Raw genomic sequence first — 22983 nt, 5'->3', positions numbered from 1 at the left:
TATCTACAAATCTGTTTCAAAGATAAACTATTACAATCGAAATCAATTTTTAATGTCAATTTAGTAGAACAAATAAAAGTTAATTTATTTAATAAAGTAAATCAAAAATAGATTTCAACTAAGAGACAGTAACATATTTTACAGTTGTCTTTTTAAACAAATTAAAATTACACCTTGTAACTTAACATTTCAACAACAATATAAAATTTAAACATTTACAAACAATTTAAACAATTAATTTAAAGTAAAAACATTAAGTAACAGCATTTAAACAATTAATTTCCAATTCTATTGATATTCAATGTGAATGAAATGTATTTTTTTATTAAAACAAAGATTATTATTAATTTTTAATTGAATTATAAGGCATCTTCTAATCTAAGACGAAAGAAAAAATAATGGAAAAACTAGAAGTGTCGATTTGGAAAATTGTATATTTTACGTGCACGAAACTTGCTTTTAGGTACAGAATTATTTGATAAAAACATAAGAAAGCACTTAAATACATAAATTATTTTAGGAACAGATAAGTCTTAAGTGCTTACTTAAATTTTTTTTCTGTTAACATAATAGCGTTGCTTTTTTAAATATGCATCGAAACAATAAATTGCTTTTTTTTATTAAAAATTTTTTCACACGGTAAGATATAACTTATCTATGGTTGCGATTTTTTGAGAATATAATCAATTATCCGTCCTGTTTAAGCTTTATACTCTTATTTGTAAACTATAAACTTACTTTAACGTTTTTACTGTGAAATAAACTTAGGCTAATAAATTATTGTCAGAGCTTAAAATCTGTGATTCTGTGCTATGTTTATACCTTTTGAGAACTGCCATTAAATAATTAAACATTAAAATTTAAACAACTATTATAGCATTAGTGTCTCCAACTTCTTTGCAAGTCTGCATAATTTTTTTTTAGAAATTTTAATTAGAAAGCTAATGGAATTATTTTAGCTGTCTACATTATTTCCCTCCAGTCCCCTAGTTCTTCAAGTTCTTCAAGTCAAAAAAAAAGTTTGAGCTTATAGCATTTATTTAAAATTCTTTGTAAATTTAAAGCACATGTACCTATCACATATTAAAATTAATATTTGTTTAAAAATTCATTTCATTTTAATACTCTATTTTTTTACAGGAACTATTGCGAAAAATTAGTCTCACAATCTTTATTTTATTTTGGTTCATAAAATATTTAAAATATTTTCCAACTTAACCGTCAAATGAAATTTAAATAAATTTCGATTGTGATTGAGATTAGTTTAAAAATTGAATTATCTTAATTTAAGTTAAAAAATCTATCTAATAAATAACAAGTATTAAATAGTCTTGATGAAATTACTTCACACTTTTTCAATTTTTATACTTCTTAAAGTCAAACTTATTTATAATAGACTGTGAATCTAGTATAAAACTCAATCCTAAATTAAATTTTAAATTTGAAGCATAAAAAAAAATTATGTCACATTTATTTACAATTAATATTACCCCGAGGTGATAAATAATTCAAAAATGCTTTAATCAATTAAATTTTTGTGCTTAAGCTTATTGAATTTTGAACAGTAATTGAATTTAATTTTTTTACAAAAAGGGAACTTGCCAAAGATGGCATGTCAGAAGATAGTTTTATGCGATTAAAGTTTCCCCCACTTAATCCCTGAAGCAATTCAAGTCCGAAATATGAAAAATTAATAACTGTAAAAATCCTTCTAATAAACGAAATTTCTTTTCCGTCCGTAAAATATCTTATTTTCTTGGGAATAACCATTTAGATGATTAAAATAAAGTTCATTTTTTTCACTTGAAATATATTTTCCTGTCTTTTAATTAAAAATAAAAGCTATATATATGTTTTATCCGTGATTTATTTCAATAGGCTGTTAAAGAACCCAGATGTGTTTTTAGACTGGTTTTTTTTTTTATTCCAGGTTGTATTATTTTCTACTTTCAGGGACTTAAAAAAAATTAGTTTGGAAATACTTTAGAAATTATCAGTAATTTGTTTGACGTTTTGATTTTGTAATTCTTTTCTGTTTTGCTTATTACATTTATTTTATTCATGGTAAGTAGTTTTTAATTAATTTGAAAATTTCCTTCAAAAATGTGTTTTAAAGAAAATTTTAAATTCTTTCTTTTGTTAAAAAAAATGAACTAAGTTACTTTAAAACAGGTATTAAAATCGTTAAAATTAGACCAAAACCAAATTAATCTATGTCCTAAAATTAAGTATATCTACATACGTTTGTTCTTAGAAACAAAGGTATTGATTTTGTACTTAAAATATGGATAAAAATTAACAGCATTTAATCATAAAAATTAAGCATTTTTTTAATTAAAAAAATTTTATTAGTTAAAAGATTAGCTCCATTTTGATTTTTAAAGTTATTATTTTAGAATAAATTTTTTTTTTTCTGAAGTAATAAGTTAAATAATTAATATTTACTTAATTCCAAAAAAATCTTAAATTCTTAATCAATAACATGTTCTGAATGTTGGGAATAAAACACAGATTTTATTAAAAAATTACTTTCATGAAATTCACATATTTTATTAATAATACAGACATTTTAATTATCAGAAATAGATATTTATAGTATTAACTTATTTTAAAACAATTAAAAATGGAATAATTTAATTGCTAAAACAATTTAAAAATATAATTTCCCAAGTTATTAAACGCTACTCACAAGCATTAATTTTTAATTATATTTTCATTTATTTATGTATTGTTCCGAAAAATATAAATTTGTAAATTAAAGTTCACTCTTTATCTCTCATACTTCAATATTTTATTTTCTAATAGACCAAAAAATAAATATTTGCAATTTCCAAAAACAGTGTATTAATACATTGTTCGGGACCAAAAAAAATTAGGAATTTGTATTCGGAAACCGCATTCTGTGACGAAAGCAATTTGGATTTTATGTGTAATTATATAGCAATTAAAACTTTTTTGATTGTAAATAATTTTATCACAATTGCTGGCTTGATTCATTTTTCGTAAATATATAAGTTTATGAAATTAAAATGAGCTTAAAACAAAATTTTTAAAGAAATTTTTTCGCAATTTTTATAACATCAAATATTAAATGGATATCAAACATTGAATGTTAATTTAAATGATGATTTTTTGTAAAGTTGTTTTAAAAAGCTTACTTTATTCATATTTCAGTTAAATAATTGTGTAATTATAATATAAGTCATATTTGACTTAAATGTAGGAAGAAAAAAAACTAAATCTACTCATTGTTTTTAATGTTTTTTACACGTTTTTTTAGTTTACATGATTTTGCATGTAATACTATATTTTTTAACATAATTTATGACCACAGCAGACGGATGATACCACAGCAGACGGAGACTAACGGATGTAATGTATACGAAGTCAAGTCAAGGACCGAAATCAAGAGAATGTCGACTTTCACCGGTGAATGTCAACAATCACATAGTTGCTTTGGTGAATATCTGAAATATTTGTAATATATCCGATTTGATCTTAGTTTATTCGTTGATATTATTATATTTATGTGATATTTTAATATCTTCTGAGGATAGACTAGGAGAAACTTCAGTGTTTGGAGTACCGGTTAAATGCATTCTGGACAGTGACACTTGACCTTAGAGAAACATTGATGTAGGACATACCGGGCAATAACTAGGCTTAGTATGTATTTAGGATATTTACCAAAGCGACTATGTGATTGTCAACATTGGTTGAAGTCAACAACCACCAATTTATAAAAACATATTCCAACAGAAAGTACAAGCGAGAGCACGTAAGATTATAATAATAAAATAAATAATAATAAAATAAATAATAATAAAATACATGATAGAAAATAACTATATTATTTATTAATTAATTATTACACGCTACTATTTTGTTTATTCATTTTCTTCTTTTTGAACTTCTAATTCCATTTTCAGGAACTCCTCCTTGTGCTACTAAGTTGTGAAATGTCTTTTTTTATTGCTTTTTCTTATCTACATTTATTTTTATAAAAATATTCTTAAAAGATAATTTTTCCATACAACTATGATTTCAGGACTCGGTGTGAGAATTAGATGATTAAATTTTTTTTACTGTTGTTGTTTAAAGCATTTTCGACTGTTGGTATTACAACTGTTTCAATTAGTACACTGTCTTGTTTTGCGTGATAAATATGCATGGAACACTTCATAAACCTACTGTCATTACTGATTCCATATGGCATATTATTAATTTCATATTATCACCAACAAATTGTGAGCCTTATTCTTGTACGAAGTCCCTCAATTGTTGATATTTGCAAAACAAAAAAATTATTTTCATTCACAAAAAATGTCAAAATGTCAGTATCTTCTAAATCCAGAGAGGTATAAAAGTAAACATTTTTTCCTTCAATTCATTCGATGCTGTTTTATGTAAACGAATGACTGCTCAGACAGTTTTTGATTGTTGCCACAAGAAAAGATGCAACTAAAAAGGAAAAAAAAAAAAGAGTTTATTTTTGGACAGCGAAGTGGTGACAGTAGAAGGTTATCAATTCGATTATTCGAGAGGCTGTAATAAGACGCTCCAGAATGGGCGCTGTTTTCGTTCCATGTCATTATTCGTCTCAAAAGTCTTGCCCTGACGTATTTTTTCGGAGATGAATAACTTCATGAAAGAAGAAAACTATTTTAGAGCCAAAGAAATATTGTACGAGAAATCAGAACCAGAAATATAAATTTTTTGAAATAAAGTAAAACAAAGCAAAAATAAATTATTAAGAATCATCGTCTCGGATTCCTTGAAAAATGTTCTCATTTTTTTTTTCCTTCTGATCACCCTTCCTCTTAAAATGGGAGCCAAAACTGATGGTCCCTCAAGATAGAAGGAAGAAGTGTTTTGACATATCCCAGCAAGCTTTAAGATTGATATATATTTGGACTGCGCGGCGCCCTTTTTGGCTGCTTTTTTATTCCATTTTATTTCTTAGTTTAATATTTCAAGAAACTGGTGCTGCAATCAAGGTTGTAGCCGAATTTTTATGTCGTTTTTTTTTTACATTTCTGGAGAAGGGGGTTAATAACCCTCAATATTTTCTCCAGGGACCATGCCGTGGCCCTTTCTTTTCTAATTTGTTATCGTGGCACCCGAGTGACGTCATTTAGGTAGGCAACGGCTTGAGCCAATGACAAGGATCATGTGAATGTGGTGGTCGGAGGCGTGGCCAAGAAACGATATCGATTACTTTCTGTTCAATTTCATTTCTGGAAAGAAAAAAGGGGTTCTTTTTGTCCTATTTATTTTTTTTTTCCTTAGGAAAACTTTGCGATGGACCTCTCTTGATGGATGTTTCATTCTCGACCGTAGCCTGTTTTTCCTTCCTTCCTTCTTTTCCTTCCCTTTTACTATTATTTTTTTCTTCTCTTTGTTTCATTTTTGCATGTTTCTTTCTTCGGTTTGTTTGTTTATTTTATGTTTGGTGTTGCTTTGTTTTGTCTCGGTTCATTTGCGACTCCGCTGAAGAATTCTGCGCCAAGTTAGCTTTCCATCCTCCCAATCGCGATTTCACGCTTGAAGCTCGTCTCGGAATTTTAATGACAGGGCCATCTAGAGAAAGCCCTGATGGGAGGGGCGATCACTGTCAGCCGAAGCAATCAGCAGAGTCACAACAATAGGAGTCAGTCTCTCCCTATGCTCGCCTGTCTATTTATTCATTTTTTCTTCTTCTTAATTTCGGGGAAATAAAGTCTCGGATCACTTCTTATAGAACCGATTTCTTAGAGTGCAACCTCATTGATCGCAAGGGCATGCATTCGCAGATTGAACGAGTGGAAATAACACAACTTAAAAAATGAAATTCCATGGAATAATGTTTCTTATCTTCATTCATGGAGTTTCAGTTTCACCTAAAAAGCAATTTTGGTCTTGCAAATGCTGAACTCATTCGGGAATAAAGGACACACAGCATTAGATTTGATTTTTTTTTTTATTCTCCTTCCATGTTAAATGTGGGCTTTGATTTTGCATCAAAACTTAAGAAAATATTTCTGTTTTTAAATATATATTTATGTTTCCTGATAAGTATTTGATATTTTTTAGCCTCTTATTTTATTAATATCTGATGGAATTTAAATATTTAGAAGAACAAAAAATTTTTTTAAGAAGTTGCTGCTTTAAAATCCGAATCTAATCGAAATGAAATACAATGACAAAAATTGTTGATTTATCGTAACTTTAAATTAAAAGAGGCTCTCCTACTGGGAGGGAGGCATAGCAAAGAATAAAATATTCGAAAACGTCTATAATTCTGCAAGAATTTTGGTTCATAAATTGAGCAAAATACTTGGATTGTTAATCAGATTTACTTAGTTTATTTTGTTATTGCTAATTTATTTGAAGAATATTTCAACAAAAATATAATTAAAGTAGATATAAAGCTTAATTTTTTTTACTCAGAGGACTCAAAATTTTCTTAAAAACAGTTACATTTGTATTTCGGTTGGAATGATTTTGTAGCTCAATTAGGATAAATATAGAAGCTTTTAATCCTACGTAAACTTAACAAAACATGAAATTAACACCAAAATTTGCATGAGTGAGTGGATAACATTGCTTTAAAAATGAAATTCCATGGAAAGATGCTTCTTATCTTCAATCGTGGTGTTTCAGTTTAACCTGGAAAGCAATTTCGGTCTTAAAAATATTGAAATCATTCAGAAATAAAGCATTAGATTTGACTTTTGCTAAATATTCTTCTTCCGTGTTGAATGTTTGACTTCTAGTATTGAGCCTTAAATAAATTTTTATAATATTTAATAAATTTTTAAAAATGTATTTGTGTAAATTATGTATTAATGTTTTTTAATAAGGATTTGACAGAGTTGACCCCTTAAGTTCATTTATATGTGGTTCACGATGAATATTTAAATGAGTAAAGCTTTTAGTGTATGCCACTACAAAATCCAAACTTAATTAAAATTAGATAAAAGGATAAAAAAAACTGATTTTCAAATTGAAAGAATGAGCCGTGGTGGCTCAGGGGATAGAGCATTCGCCTTCCAATGGGGTGAACTGAGTTCGAATCCCACCGATGGCTGGTTGATTTGAATTCCGCACCCGGTTCGCACTGACCACAGTGCTGACGTGAAATATTCTCAGTGGTAAATGGATTATGGGTTAGAGTCCCCTTGCCGACAGGCTAACCGTGGGAGGTTTTCGTGGTTTTTCTCTCCATGTAACGCAAATGTGGGTTAGTTCCATCAAAAAGTTCTCTACGAAGAAAAAATTTCTAGCAATTCTTGATCCTGGAGTTCCCTTGTCCTCTGGATTGGGTTCAAAATGACAAGGCTGTGGAGTTGAACATTAGTAGCCGTAAAGGACGGTTATAAAAATTAAAAGGGAAAGTGAAATCTGTTACTGAGAATAAATAGTAACAATAAATCTGTTGTGTCAAAATGTCGTTATAATTGTGCTAGAATGCCAGCTCAATAATTGAGCAAAATGTTTGATAATGTTTAAAATTTAAGAGTGTTAATATCTCTGGGGGAAAAAAGTTCAGAACCTATTGTTCTGAAAAGGAATCAAAATGAGATAAAATAATAAGGAAAAATTGATGTACTATCATTTAAAATTAAAGAGAATATTAAGTTTTCCTATTGGGGAAAAATTATAAATAAGAATTGAATGTCTGAAAATGCCATACAATAAATTTGCAATGCCATACAATAAATTTAACTGAGTGAAATGCTTGATAATTTAATATTGATAATGTTTAATCTATTAAGATGTGGGCGAAAATGAGTTCAGAACGTACTCTAATGAACAAGTAATTAACAAAACAAAACAAAAAAAAAAAAAAAACTAGCGTCAATTCCTACTTAGGTCAACAAAGAAAATTTTTATTTTAGTTACTTTTTATTAACTAATTGCAATTTTTTCTCCCATATGAAACTAAAAATAATTAAATTTAATGAATGAATTAATATTTGAAAAAAACTGTATTAACATCAAGTGTCACCCACTGCAAGTTTAAAAAAATGTACAGTCGCACCCCGATTTAACGCACCCCTATTTAACGAATTTCACGATTTAACGAATTTTTTTCAACCCCAGCAAAAACAGAGTCAAAAACCCCTAATTAACGAATAATTAACCCCGAATTAACGAATTATTTCCACATCCGGAAAAAATATTTTTCATTAATTTTGATCAGAAAAATATTGTACTTTTTTGTAATTGGCAGATTTTAAAGAGAAAAAAATCTTTCCTGGGAGGAATAAAATAAAAAAAGTGCATATTCGTCTCAAACAAAAGAAAAGCCCGCAACAGGGAAAAACAAAATTCGTCGTGGGTAGGTGGGCAGAGTCAAGAAGACATTACACTTGCAAGGTCATTTTCCGGGGGTTTGGCACGTGGACTATGAGTCAAACAGGAAATTCCTTTCTTATCTTAGATAGTCGTTTATAACTAGTAATTTTTAATAATACATATGTACAAAAAATAATTTTTTTTGAACCCCGATGTTACGAATGACCCCGATTTAACGATAAAATTTCCGGTCCCGATGAATTCGTTAAATCGGGGTCCGACTGTATTTGAACTTCAATGCATGAATAAAAAGTATTTTATGAACGATTGAAAATTTGAACAAGATATATATAAAGATATATATAAAGATATATATAAAGATATATATAGAGATGTAGGGAGAGTGAACTTATAGTAGGAATTGAAAAAGAATTCAAATGAAGTAGAATGTGAAAAAATTGATATACTATTATTTCAAATTAGAAGGAAAAGTTAAGTTCCCTTACAGGTGAAAATTAAATAAAAAGGAATTGTAAGTAATGCAAAACAGAGGAAATTTGAAAACAATTGCAAAATTACAAAAGATTACAAAAAATACAATAAGAGATTTTCATCATAAAGTAAACATAAAAATGTGATTCAGATGATTACGTTTTAAGTTTTACTAGTCTATAATCTATATTAGTTACACAAGTTTATAAGTCTATAATTTATATTATATGCCTATTTTTTTAAAACGATTCTCTAGAGTTAAAAAAAATGATTTTTTTTCTAAAATATTTCAGTTTAACAAGGCGAATTAATGTAAGCTAATAAATGTAAAAAAAGAAAAAAAAACTTAGTTAAAACTAATAATTAACTTAGAAAGTTTTACACTTTCTAAGTTAATTATTTCATTAACGTGTTAGGTAAATACTCACAAATTAATATTTTTTATATGTACAGTGCGCAAAAAATAAACGGACTGCCCTAAATAATTTTTGATCTTATGATCTGATTTTCACGTTCTAAGACTCAATCTTAATGGTTTAAAGGGGGTGACCTTAAATATGTTAATCAATTAGTACGGACAATATTTTGAGTTACGAAATAAGACACAAAAACGCACTTTATTTAAATAAGCAGGTCTTTTTTTCGCATTTCTGACCCTCAAAATATAGGGGATGGCCGCAATCTAGGAAATATGGTCCCAATAGTTTTGTCTGGAGAACGGTCCAGTTTAGACCCCTTAATGTCAATTTCATTTTTTGCTTATTCCGACATACTTCAAGAACTATCTAAGTGAATTTGAAAAACTTTTGTACACATTGATAAAATTTGTTTATCCCAAGATACATGCAAAAATTAGCTTTTATTAAATATTTATTATTTTATTTAATATTAGACGAAACAATTTTTAACTGTAAGGTATGTACCTTTTTACATCATGTTAAACAATTTAAATTTACAGGGCGAAATACAAGTTTGAGCGAAATAGGTCGAATAAGTCCCTGAGATATCCAATTTTAAAAATACGTCTTCTTTAAAAAGTAAACAAACAAAGAAGTGAAAATTGCTGAGATTCCTTTTTAAAACATTTCTAAACACGTTCCTAAAGAAAATTATATAGCTGAATTGAGAAAGCATCACTTACCAAGAGCAAAAAGTTATACAGACTTAATTGTGTAAAGATTCACTTAATTTTTTGCATTATAGAATGAAATTAACTTAAAATTTAAACTACGAAGTAATATTAATGTCTTATATTTACAACTTTCGCTACGTGCATGTTAGATAAAGCAAAATTCTGATAATAATAATCTTTTTTCTGAGTGCATTGAGGTTACAAACAAATTTGGATTTCTGAAGATTCACTCCATAAATTTTGCTACCGGGTATTTATTTTATATTTTTTATAAGACTTCGTCTTTTTAAAAAAAAAAGATCTTTAGATTAATTTTTTTTTCTATGTAGTATATAAAAATTTTTAGTTTTGGGAAAAATCAAAAAAATGTTTCAGCAAAGCAATACCAAAACTGTTTAAAGGATTTTTTTCAATTTCGTTTCTCAATTTTTTGAGAAACAATGAAACAACAATGAATGAATGAAACAAGAAATGATTTAATGGAAATCTATTAGTAATCATGCCTGTCTATGAACACTAGATTGCCCAAGGAAGTAATTTTGACTGCTTTTTAATTTCAATTAAAAAAATAAAGATGTATATAATGACACAATTAAATAGAATTTTATTAGAATATAAGACTTTTTGCCCAAGATATTTTTTTATAGTTAATATTTACTAATAACTTGTAATATCACTGTAAATATAAAAATATTAAAAATTAATTTTAAGCAAATTTCTTTACGCATTAGTTATTTTTTCGCAATCCAGTCATTTTAACTGTTTTTGGCCAATATAGATATATACGGTCAGTCTTTCTAGAGTTAAAATCGATCTCAGGAAAAAAAAAAGTTCAATTTTAAAATATGTTTTTAATAATTACAAATAGCAATGGGTGGGCTTCATAAATATTTTAAATTTAATTAATATAAAAATTTAAATTAAAAAAAATTCTTAGAAAATCAAATACTAAATTTAACAAACATTTCTTAATAATTAAACTAACTTAAAGTTCTTAATATTGTAAAAGAAATAAGATTTCACAAGTTTTACGCGGCTTACCTAAGTAATTCCTTTAATTGTTACACTTATGAGTGGAAATGATAAAATATATCATCAGTTAGTATAAAAAAGTTAAAGTTATTCTTACCTCTTTTTTACTCACAGTAATTGCTCTCCGAGCACTATTTAACGGCATTAAAATAATAAAGGCATTTTATGTTAGGTTTTTCCAAAGTTGTTTTTTGCTAATAACAATAATTATAATAAGAAAAATGATAATTATAGTAATGAAAAAGACACAGTTTGTATGTTTTAAACTCTATGCAAAGCTTTAATTTCTGACTAAATATACTACATTGCTGAAATTTTTTTTTGGACTGTTAACAGACAAGAACCTTAAAAGCAAATTACTAGAATTTCAAAAAATTCCTAAACTGGCAAGATTTTTTCCCCAAAATAAAAATCTATAAAATAAATAAGGAATCTAAATTTTTGCATATTTTTATGTACTTAAACACTGCAGCGTAGGAGTAACTTTTCAAATACTAAAAACTTAAATTTAAAAAGCTTCCATTTTCACTTTACGAACTGTTGCTATCCTTCGTATTGACATTTTTTGCTATTTTCATTATTACCACATTGAAAGCTGGCTAACGATCGACAAAGTGTAACCTAATTGCCCTGAATTACAATCAAACAGTAATAAAAGTATTTACAACTGCATGTACTATAGAGCTATAGAATAAAAGCAATCTTAGTGTATTTCAATGCACTAATACACTAACTTATAGCATTTTAATGTTTCTTAGTGTGATTTATGATTTTGTATTAACTATCTTCTTCGTTACTAATTCCCTAAGAAAAATAAAAAGCCACATTCAGCGTACCTTAACATTATGTAAAGCTATATTAGTTATCCACCCGTAAAGAACAATCGACTTAAATACAGAAAAAAATAACTTAAATATTATAACAATTCTTGAACTTTCATAATATATATATATATATATATATATATATATATATATATATATATATATATATATATATATATATATATATATATATATATATATATATATATATATATATATATATATATATATATATATATATATATATATATATATATATATATATATATATATATATATATATATATATATATATATATATATATATATATATATATATATATATATATATATTATTATTATTATAAATTAAAATATAGCTCATATTTTAATTTATTAAAATTTATTTACATTTTCATTAACTAAAATTATTTACCAAAACTTTCATTTACATTAAGAACAACAATAAAACATTACTACAGAAGAGATTTTCAAAAAAAAATTTTCATCTGTTATCTTTCCTTAAGAAAATTCCCCGTTGAGTTTAAAACTAATTCATCAGAAAAGTCTCTTTGGACCTTTTTCTTTGATTAATTTTCCCAACCCATTTTTCGAGGCATATAAAAGAATAATCAAAATATATCAACGAATCGGTGAGATGGTCGTTTTCAGAGTATCTTCTTCAGGGGGCAACCACACCCAGTTGGGTCATTCTTCATCTTCTTCTCCAAATCCCCCATCTTCCTGAAGAATCATCATCTCCATAAGAGCAGCCTCTTTTTAAATGACATTTCATCATTTTTCCTCTCCTTCCTTCAAAGACCATCTTAAATTCTTTCGATAAATTGGTTCGTAATTAATATGCGTGTCTGATAATGTATCGGTAGAGATTGGCGAGTAATGAAAATGACGGATTTGACTTTTTCACTCGTTTTTCGGTTCTTATTTTAGTTTTTTTTTCTTATAAGACGTTTTTAACTTTTTTCTCATCTCGTGTCTTTTGAGTAGACAGAGATTTGATTAGCGTCGTGTCATTTGCGGAGACTTGTCACGTGGTTTGATGTAGTGGATGACGTCTCTCAGAAAATTGGTGTGTAAATTAATGGAAAAACAAGGAGGTGGTTGTTGTGCAAATAGTAATTGCTCGTTGATTTTTTTTATAAGTTCATTTTTTATAGCATTACTGAAAACTTATTTCAGATTTAGTTAATATTTTTTTCAGAAATATCTAAACATATTTGTATTAACTAATCAGAGTGTTACAAATAAGTCAGAGGTTTTTTATTAAAATAAGATTTTATTAAAATATTTTTTACGAATCTTTCTTTCAGTTTTTTTATTTTTTTTATTGACTGGATATCAAATTTTCAATTTATTTCTAGATTTGATATCCACTCAATAAATATAGGTCAAAAATTCCTACGAAATTCCTTCATATTTTAAAAAAATATTATAAATACATATTTAAATTTATGCATTTGTGACGTATACAGTTGTTTTAGACTTGTTTCTCACTTATATAATATTCAGGTTTAAAATTTAAAATATAGCTTGCGGTATTCAACTATTTCTTTACGAAATTTAGGTGTATTATTGCTAAAATTAAGCATGTAACTACTTTAAAAAAAACTCATCAGGAATACAAAAATAGTACCTTAATATTAAATAAAAGGATGGAGTATGATAAGCAAAACAATATATAGAACATCTTCAGAGTTAAAAAGAAAAATAAAGAGATAATTAAATAAGTAATTAAAGTAATTCACGAAGTTTATGAATTATTATTTACCAACTTAATCTTTAAAAGTATGTAACAGAAGCTGTAAGAGATTTTTATTTCTTTTTCGTTTCTTCATTCTAATATCTATTTAATTTGCTTGTTCTTGGTATTACAGTTTATGGTTTTGTTTAAATTAGATTATCTAGAAATATCTTAGCTATTATTTTTCTATTAAAAATATTATCAACCATTATATTTGATTGTATTTAAAATGTCAATATAAATCCCCTTCGAATTTATTAAACGAGTTTTAAGTGGTTATAAAATCTGTTTTACCTAAATGATTAAAAATATATTCACTGTATAAAAAATATATGACTAAATATTAATTAAATAATTTATTACTTATTGAAATACATTATTTATTAAATTATTTATTTATAAATAGAATACTTTATTCTTGTATATGTATATTTGCGATGTTTCTTGTTTCATAACTTAACCTTTTCAAGAGACTAAAAAAATCGGCAATATATTATTGATGCCAGTGATGCTTATTAGATTGTGGCAATTATAAGTCTACTGGTATTGTGCAAAGAGTTAATTCGTCAATGACATATTAATATGGTCGCGTGAGGTATGTAGTATGTATTGTGGTACTATGCTTTTACTATTCTCCGAAACGAATAACGAATCTTACTCTACGAATAAGCATTTGTAAAGTATACGAATATGTACTTTGTTACCAAATTCATTACATACTCGTTAGAGAGATATAACTTATAGTATTATTTCGTTCATTTCTTTTTTGAGTAACCCGGAATTCCACTTTTGAATATTTAGAAAACTTTCAAATATTACGTAAGAATGCTTTTTTGGCAATTTTGAATTACTTCTCCCCCTTGCTGGAAAAAATAAGCCAATTACAACCATGCTTACGTAAGAAAACCACATGCCTCGTATTTTTTGTTTTAAATGTCATTTGAATTTTCTGAAAATGTTATAGGAAAACGAAATAGACTTTTTTTTCTAATTTTATTTTTAAATTTGAAATTTTCGAATTTTTTTTACATTTTTCTTTTACATTTAAAAAATTTAAGGTTATTTTAATGCGTTACGTAAGCATTAATCATACCCCTTCCCCCGTTAGGCGCTTGAGTAATATTTAAACGATCCTAAATTATCCGTTTCAGACCCTTAATCATAAATTATCTTAATTACTTTTTTATTTATTTTGCTTAAAACAAAATTCATGCAGTTAATGCGATAAAGATTTATTAATTTATGCAATTAAAATTTAATGCATAATTAGTTTGAATCGAACGTAGATAGCATTAATCTTATTCGTAAAATAGGATAAGCATTTACCAAAACAGTTATAATAACTGAGTTTTTAAATTTCATTATATGTATTATAGTGAAATATTTCAATACAAGAATTATGCTATTAAATTTAAAGTAGATTCACATATTTGTTTAGTTTTAGTGACATACAATATCGATTGATTTTAATTGTCCTGCATTGTGTTCTACTTCAAAATATTTTTTTTATTTGCTGTATAACTAAACACGAGATAGATTATTCCTCTTATCTAAAATATGACGCAAAATTTTAAGAAAAAAATTAATGTTTTATGTAAAGTGTTATCGATTGCTTCCTTTTACTTTTCGATTTAGTGATGAATTTTAAGAAGAAAAAAAAACAATTTAAGTGACAAAGAACGAAATTAGATTTTTTCACTATAACTTTGATATAATACAAGTTTTTTTTTAAAGACGCCTAATTTATTAAGAGTGAATTGAAAAGGACGTGTTGCTACATCTTTACCTTTCCATCTAGTTCTAAATTTTGCAGTAAAAAAAACTGATTGACCGAAAACGAAAGAGATTCCTACATTTAGTGTCGAATTCCAAGACAATAACTATTAATTGACCAAAATTGAATTTGATTCTTTCATTTATCGCCAAACTCCAAAATATGGTCTACCGATTGATTGAAAAAAGAATAGATTCCTTCAACTTGCATTTCATTGAGTACCGATTCTTTTAAAAAGAAAACAAAACAGACACTTATGTAGAAAATTATACTCTTAAGTTACTTTAATCAAGACAATTTTTTTTTCGAATATTAAATATTACAAACTACTTCAGAAGTACTATTTTACGCCTAAAGGAATGCATAATTCCTTTAAACTGTTTAAAATACTGAAATTATCAGCGCAAAAAAAAAAAAAAATCTTTTTAAGTTGTTTGCCTAGTGTATTTTTTCCCCGAATTAAACATTTAATCAATAAAGTTCATTTATGTGTTTTGCATTTTTTATAGGGTTATTTCTTTTATAAAGAAATATAGATGGGGGGCGGCAGAAAAAAGGATAAAGATAATAGCAAAGCAGTTTTTTTATGATCTTCCAAGGAAAAAGTTTCGCTTTTATAAGGTAAACAACACTGATTTGCTCCAGCGTTTTGGCGCTTCATCTTTATGCTTTTATTGTAATAGCCTGAATGCGAATATTTATCACGATTATAAAGTTTGCCCGAAAAGAAACCCGGGTAAAATACGGAAGGAAAAGAAAAATTTGTTTATCGTGGCTCCGCGATCACCTTTACAGCAAACAATCATCTTTTACCACTTTTAATGTACTCCCCCCACCCCCACATCCATTCTTTCTCTCTAACTCATTTTAATGGGGGAACCTGCTCCAAGGTTTGAGCATTAAAGGTTTTCTGAAATATACGACACGATACGAAAACCTTAAAAACTGACAAAAAGCCTGTAGGTTATGAGTCTATGAGTATGGTGTGGGCTCGGCTTCAGGCTATTTTATGCAGTTTCATGGCAAAAAAAGGGGTTCGCGGGGGTTGCAGGGAAATTTTTTATTCCATCCTTAGCAAACTTTAAACTGTCTGCAGTGTCCAATTTAAAAAGTTCTAAGTGGAACATTAAATTGTTCTTAACTGCTCATAATCTTTGTTAGATAAGAAAATTAAAATTGCGTTTCTTTTCTTTTTTGGAAAAGGAACATTCTTTCTAAATGGAATTTTACTTTTTGTTCTTTTTTTTTTAATATATCTGAATAGTTGAAGGGAACTTTTATTGTATACTTCACTCCTTTATAGCCTTTATGTTTCTTTAGTATTTTGATTAATTTTAAGAGCACTTTAAAAAAATATATCTGAAATGCAGTAACATATTTTTTTTTCTCTCCAGAAATACCAGACACTTTTTGAATACATTTATATTTGGTTTAATATTAAAGAATTTTAAAGTAAACATATTGCAGCACAATATTACTCACGTCGTAAAAATGAATCGTTGTTAAATTTAATAATCGTTTAATAACATCGTAAAAATAAATCGTTGTTAAATTTGATTACACGATATATAATACCGCTTTGAACGGAAACTTGCTTCATCCAGGGAATTAACCTTTCATCCAGCGAATTAACATCCAGCAAATTAACCTTTGTTCCTCAGTGTTGTGACAGCCGAAACTTAAGACCTGGCCTTCTTCAGATTTTGATACAGATAACCCATTATTAGTCGTTCTCTCTAGTTAATTTTAATGGTTTAGAAAGCCGATTGGTTTGGCTATGAACACCTTTTTTGATATTCTTAGTGTTGATTAGATATCCAGCTCATCTTCACCTTTGGATGTTAATAAAAATATCTACATCTTGATTTTTGCTTGTTGTGTATAATTCTTTATCGGTTAATGTTATAGACATTCTGACTAATACAACACTTATTGAGGTTATAAAACATGCGCAAATTGATATTATGGTTCAACGCTGTACCGTGTTTTAAGTGAGTGTAGTTTTGGATCAAATGCTTGAAATTTTAGATTATAAAAATTTGTTTTGCAAAACTTTCAAAGTGTTAACTAATTATTAAATTTTGAAAAAAAGAGAAAAGTAATTATATTTTGGTTTTTGCGTGTTGTTTATAATTCTTTATTGGTTAATGTTTAGATATTCTAATTAGTACAACACATATTAAGGTTATAAAACATTCGCAAATTGATATTATGGTTCAATGCTGTACCGTGTTTTAAGTGAGTGTAGTTTCGGATCAAATGCTGAACTTATAGATAATATAAAATTTGTTTCGTAAAAACTTCAAAGCATTACCTAATTATTACATTTTGAAAACATAGAAACTCATTGTGTCAATTGCTTACAATATTGCTTAAAATATTGATTGAAATTTTTGATACAGTTGAACCTCAATATCTTACAAATGTTTATGAATTTAAAAAATTTTCTAAGTAACGCTTTGAAAAATTGATCGCCTTACGCAAATTTATCTTTCCTCAGATTGATTACACTATAATTTAGTTGAACCTGAATGTAGACCTCATTTTAACCTTGATTTAATACCTTATTTTAATCTCATTTTATGGCTTTATTAAAAACAAAACAATACTTTACAGCATTAGGATTTGAATAACCAATATTATAACTCAGTTATGAACTGATTTTTATGAAAGCCTATAATAACGGCACTAAATAATGATAAAGGAGATAAAATTTCCCCCTTTTTAAATTTCGACCATACATGGATTATAATTAATATAAATATAAGTAAAAAAATATTGGAGCCAAGAAAATTTTCAAAAAATCTTCTAAAAATTACGTTTGTGACGTATAAAATGCTTTATTTCATAGCAATAATTTATCTGTTATTGAACTAAATTATAGTTGAACTAATTTATAATGAGCTCAGAATCAAAGCATGTAAATTTATAAACATAAATTAAAAAGATATTTAACAACAACATTATAAACAATCCCATTTCGACGAGGTAAGTTTACTTGTATAAAAATAGTTGCTTTGAAACTACATATAGGTAATTCGTAATGTATATAAAGAGTAAATAAAACATTTAAAAAAATTACCTTACTATAAAACATATGTCTTAAAACTTTTTAAAACCTTCATAAATAAAAACTCTTTTTAAAATTCCATTTAGAGCTTATTTCCATTATTCTGTATCCATAAATACTCAATAGAGTTTAGGTGCAAAGAAATACATTTTACTTGAATTAATAACACAAACCTTATAAAAATAACGAATGTTTGACTTAAAAACAAGACAAGACCAAATAACATAGCTTAATTTTCACTATATAGTAATATACTATATAGTAATATACTATATAGTAATACTATATAATAATATTTATCATATAATACATAGAAAAAATTCTCCTTATTAAAAAAAAAAGTTACAGAAGTCGTCATTGCTGTTTCAGTAAATTTTTCAACCAAACGTACTTCTCACTGTCGTAACCCAGAAACTATTTAATGAAAATATGCATATTTCTAGAGAAATAATTAAAAAATATTGCGATATCAGAATTTTTTGTGCCACGTAATTCAGTTTAGCAATCCCAGAGAATTATTGATGCAAAGAAAAGAATTACCGTCATTCGGGGCTACTTTGTGCAGGATTTCGCAGTTTTTGAACTTTGACATGTAAAAAAACTATGTTAATTCAAACTTCAGTAAAATTTATCTATATTATATTCATAACTGGACTCAGACGAGTGAATTTGATAAATATTGGCATTATTTGCATGTAATATTTGCGAATAATAAGTCAAAACATACCTTGCACAAAGTAGCCCCCAAATAGGGCTACTTTGTGCAGCGATAGGAATTCAGTTTAATAATCATGTTTTTAGTAAAATATTGATATAAAATTGTTAAAAAAGTTAATTGTTGACATTTTTAAAGACAAAAACATCAAGATATGTAAAGATATTAGTTTGAAAATAATTTTCAGCGTTAAAAAACTATTTTTTATAAAGAATTTTTTTCTTAAAAAGAATGTTTATTTCAAAACATTTGAGTTTAAACAAAAGAAAACCATATACATTTTTGAACATTGAAATGAATAAAATTTTAAAAATAATAATTATTACATATTCATTAACATTTATAATATTGTTAAATTTGAACATAACATCCTTGAATGAACATGACAGAACTTGCTCTTCAGTTTCTGTCAAAATTACCCGATGTCCTATAAAATATATTTTTATGTGTTAAATCGTTTGATTAAGTCATTAGAAAAATCTTTGTAGAAGAAAAATAATAGTTTACCGGGAAGTTTCACGTGTTTCTTGTGAATTTTGTTAGAGATGGTATTTCTGTGGATTTTGTACTTCCGAGAAGCTTCTGCAATCGACATACCACCAACAACTGCTTGCAAACATTGTTGCAGCTTTTCTAAAGTGTAATCACGGTAGTTTCTCGTTCCAGGTATTTTTTTTATAGCGTCTGACCATTTTTCTGTCGAAAAAAAAATGAATGAAACTTTGCACAAAGTAGCCCCAAAATGCATTTTTTTTCATTTTCCATTTATTTGTCATTAATTTTCAAATTTTTTTAACGCTAACATGATATAATTGTTTATTAATATATAAATAAAAAATTTTGCACTTACGAAAATTTTTTTACCAACGTCTTTGCATTTCACAGCTAAAGTTTCCATGCACACTTTTCGACATCCGACGTCCTCGGAAAGTTGTTGGCATTGGATGAACGAAACACACTCTGAGATTGTTTTAAAATTCGAAAAAATGTTTGTAGTAATGGAAGAGACTTCTATCTTCAAATTCCACACATTTTTAACGTGAAATAAATATAATACTGAATAGCAGCACTTGAAAAATGCCAAATTCGAATTTGAACAAAGTAGCCCCCGCTGCACAAAGAATGACGGTACCGCAAAAAATAAAATAATTTTTTGCTGCCATATACTCTTATAAACAGTCTTTTAATATTTTTTTAAATTTTTTAATTAGTTTCAGACTTATTAAATTTGAAAATGAGTATGTTTTTACAAAAGTTTAACAAACAAAAGTTTTTTCCCCTCTCTTAGGTAGAACCAAAGCCAAATATTCTCCTCGAACCTTTTCCTACATTATACCATGTTGTAATATCACATGTTTTTCACACGTTGTACCAGCGATAAGTTAAAGGTTAAATAATAGGAGCTAAACGTTAATATTTATATAGCCTAATATCAAGTGTTCTTATAACACAACTTCAACTAGATTTAAGGAAAAAGAGATGGCAAAGAGAGAGCTCAGATAGCAAAGTAATCTGAAAACAATTCGGACAAAAAAAATAAAGAGCTTTCTAATAATATTAAATAGAAAAAATTCATACCTGATGAAAGAATACCGTTTCGAACTGCTTTTGTTTTCTCAAATATCTCATTATCTGTTCTGTGAAATAGTCTGAATGGCCATTATTATCAATTTAAATCAAAGTTTGCAAGGTTTAGGACAGAATGGATTAATCAACCTTCCTGTTCAAAACCCCTTTCCCCCAAAACTGTCTTAAACTGTCCGAAACCCTTTTATTAAAATTGTCACAATTTTAAAAAAAATATTGTGAAAAATAAAAGGTTACTTTTTGAACAAGAAACAAAATGAAGACAAGTTTTTGTTTCATTAAAGAAGTTCATTATTATTTTTTAAAATTGCATTATTTATTCTTTTGCAAAAATATAATTTATCAGTATTTAAAAGCATATTTATTCATATTTAAGGGAGAAGGTATTCATTTCTGTTGTTCAATGAATTGTGGAGCTTCAAAAGTTGTAAATCTTTTCCGATTGTATTATTTTCCCTTATAAAGTTAAAGCAAATAGTATAAAAATTGTAAAATATTTATTAATATATGTAATTTTGTGTACAATGGTTACACCTTTAAGAATTTTTACCTTTTACTTAAGTTCAAGGGTTTGGACACTTTAAGACAGTTTAGGACAGTTTTAGTCAGTTTTGGATAGTTTAAGACAGTAAAACCCACGTGTCCTGTCCAAAATCAATTTAGGACGTCTAAAACCTCAACCCTATAAATTCTGACTACTTTTACTGAGTTCAGGTGCTCAACGGGTTAATGGCAACGAGTTCGAGGGGGAGTTAATTGTCACGAGGTTAACGCGTAATTTACATTTCGAACAAATATTCAGCGTTTTTGAGAAAAGGATGCAAAATTAACTGTGTACAAGACGCGTTAATTAGCAATCATATGTTAAACAACACTATCACATTTTGTTAAAATGTAACATTAATTTTTTTTAGGTAATAGAAACTTTCATATTGGATTCAAATCTTGATAAAAGGAAAAAAAACTTGAATAAAGAAAATTGAAATAAAAGATCTGATTGACTGTCTGACGATGAAGGAAAATATGCAATTATGTGAGTTTTTTAAATTCATAAATAGTCTACTCTTATTTTGCATGTTTTTTATAACACTAACTTCGTAGTGTTAGTACTACACTGGCTTGCAATTGAAAAAACAATGTAAGCGCTTCACGATAGATTTCGTGAAGAGTGGCTCGCCAATTTTTTTCTTTCCATTGCTAATGAAGAAACAGAGTTTCATAAAATCGATAAAAATAAATTTTTAATTGCAAAACTTTTTTTGCGATATATGTAGCTTATCATACATAGATGCCAAATACATAAAAATCTCAATTTGAATTATTTTTGCTTATGATAATTTTTCAATTGCACTGCAGTACAACGTCATAACGTATATTTTATTACGTTAAAACTACCACTTAAAATCAAAAAAAATTTTCGTTATCTTCTTACGCTATAACAAATATGTATTTGTTAATCTTAGAAACAAATATGATTCCGATCATTGAAATATGAATGAATATTTAAATATGCAGGTAGAATTACGAATTTTACAGTAAAGTTTGGTTTTCAGGAAGTCCTTTCTTTTTGGAAATTTTAGTCGATTAAAATGAGACAAAGACCTCTTGTTATGTTTAAGAAATCTGTACCAAACTTTTATTTGTTGTTTCTTGTTTTCATGAAATTCAGTTCTAAAATAACTTCTGAACAGTAATTGAAACATTAAAGAGCAACAGTTTATTATTAAGATTCAAAATTATTACAATTTGTTTTTGTTCAAACGTTTTTAAAAACTGTTTTTAGGAAATACTTAATTTTTTGAGGTTAAATTAAGACAGCAGTAAGCAAAAATATTGTTGCTATAATTAATTTAAATTCGTTTTTTAAACTCATTTCTTAAAATAAAGTTTTCATAAAAATTATTTTCCTTAGATAGACAATAGCTTTTCCTGGAGTTTTTTTTTTTTTTTTTACATTCATTCTATATGGGTTCATATAATTAAGAATATTAGAAATATTTATTTATCTATGACTTATTTACTTTTCTTTAAAAATCGATCGTTAGTTTGATTTGACAAATATTCGATCGTTAATTATATTGGAACAAATATTTTAAATTTAATCAAAATATTGAATGAGAAAAAAATAACCTTACACATTTTTTTTTAAATTTGAGACTATCTGTTTTAAAAATTCAATATCGTAAATTTTCAATTAGAAGACAAAAGTATTTAACGGTAATTGAAATTGATACTTACATTTCTATTTCAAGTATTTTTTGTTTCTTATATGGAGAATGGTTCATTTTAAATAAAAAAGAAATAAAAAATCTTTTATGCTTTTAAAAAAAAAGGAA

General features: G+C 26.8%; 2 long non-coding RNA genes across 2 annotated transcripts in view; one reads left to right on the top strand and one right to left on the bottom strand.

The window, feature by feature from the left end:
- The window catches only part of LOC107451856 (uncharacterized), a 99029-nt gene that overhangs the window by 13486 nt on the left and 62560 nt on the right, over positions 1 to 22983 (top strand). Inside the window, exon 2 of the long non-coding RNA XR_015428575.1 lies at positions 21562 to 21680. This is a non-coding gene — a long non-coding RNA (uncharacterized LOC107451856). The remainder of the gene's footprint in view (positions 1 to 21561; positions 21681 to 22983) is intronic.
- On the bottom strand, positions 18876 to 19241 carry LOC147816644 (uncharacterized). The gene is made up of 2 exons (XR_015435740.1): positions 19104 to 19241; positions 18876 to 19072 (listed from the first exon to the last, which is right to left on the bottom strand). It is a non-coding gene; the product is annotated as an uncharacterized LOC147816644 (long non-coding RNA).

Source organism: Parasteatoda tepidariorum, chromosome 1 (assembly GCF_982258835.1).
Source record: "Parasteatoda tepidariorum strain Cologne lab strain chromosome 1, Ptep-v5.0, whole genome shotgun sequence".
In the NCBI taxonomy this organism is placed as follows: domain Eukaryota; kingdom Metazoa; phylum Arthropoda; class Arachnida; order Araneae; family Theridiidae; genus Parasteatoda; species Parasteatoda tepidariorum.
The sequence above is the reverse complement of the archived record's forward strand: the minus strand, read 5'-3'. Positions and strand labels throughout refer to the sequence as shown.